Source organism: Myotis brandtii, unplaced genomic scaffold (assembly GCF_000412655.1).
Source record: "Myotis brandtii unplaced genomic scaffold, ASM41265v1 scaffold975, whole genome shotgun sequence".
Lineage (NCBI taxonomy): Eukaryota > Metazoa > Chordata > Mammalia > Chiroptera > Vespertilionidae > Myotis > Myotis brandtii.
The window spans coordinates 735,406-736,627 of NW_005372049.1; positions in this window are offsets into that span (position 1 = coordinate 735,406).

Sequence of the window (1,222 nt, forward strand, 5' to 3'; positions counted from 1 at the left end):
TGCTGCTCGCCCATCCCCACTGGGCCTGGACCCGACCAGAGCCTCGCGGTGGCCCCTGCAGGACTCCATGTGGGGCAGGAGGTCGGGTGGTGCCGCCACCCAGGGCTGGGAGTGCACGGACCGGCTCCCCAAGACCCTGGGGTCTCTGTCAGCAGCCTTCACCCCCCCTCATGTCCTCGGGGCCCTGGTTCCCAGGCCTGTCCTGTTTCCTCTTTCTGCTCCGCCGCCTCCCGCACTCGAAATGGAGACAGCTCCTGGGCCTCCCCGGAGGCAGTGGCCTCCCTGACATCTCCCACTGCCCCTGCTCGGGACTTGGTCCACAGGCCCCTCCCCTCGCCTCATCCCTGCACCCGCCGGCCCCAGAAGGAATGGCGCGCCCCAGGGCAGAGGTGGGTGCTGCCAACAGTGTGGTTTGGGTGCAGGTCAGAGGCTCCTGGTCCTGGGGCTGCAGTGAGGACTCAGCACGGCCCAGTCTGCCGCCTGCACTCCCCTCCCCACAGGGCCGCTCAGGGTGAGCAGTGTCAGGCTCAGGGACAGACAGCACTGCCCCCCACGGCCTCTGGCTGGGAGCCCACAGGCACGGGACTGCTCCGCTCGGCGGGCGGGTGGGGAGGGGGCTGCCTCTTCTCAGGAAAAGAAAGCGGGATTGTTAGGAGGCCATCCGTCCAGGCCTCTCGCTCCGTCAGACCTGTGTGCCTTCCCCAGAGCCATGCCCTCCGCGCTCACGACGCCTCTTCTTGCCAGAAAGTTCTCGCGATGAAGCGCCAGCTTCCCAGCCTCAGGAAACGCCGGGGTCCGGGGACTCTCGTGCCATTGCCTTCCTCAGACAGGCGGGTGTCCGGTGTCTGTCCGTCCCTCACTGCGCTGCCCGGAGCCCATGCGGACCTGGGGACGGAGCGCCAGGCAGCGGGGAGGGCGACCCACGGGTTCCCTGGAGCTTGGCAGGGGGGCCTCCACCTGGGCCTCCTTCCCCCCAGGGCACCCTAAGTGGACACAGCTGTCCCTGCCCGAGCGAGGCCCACAGTAGCCACAGGTGGAGGCCCCCACGCGGTGTCTGAGCTGCGGACAGCAGGCGAGGGGAGGAGGGGCAGGGCTCTCCCTGGGTCTGCGGGGAGACACCACGGGGAACGCTCAGACCCATCTGCCCGTCGCTCTCAGAAGGCGGGTGGGGGGGAGAGGAGGGACAGGGACCCCAAGGCGCAAGGAGGCAGGCGGTCGGGCC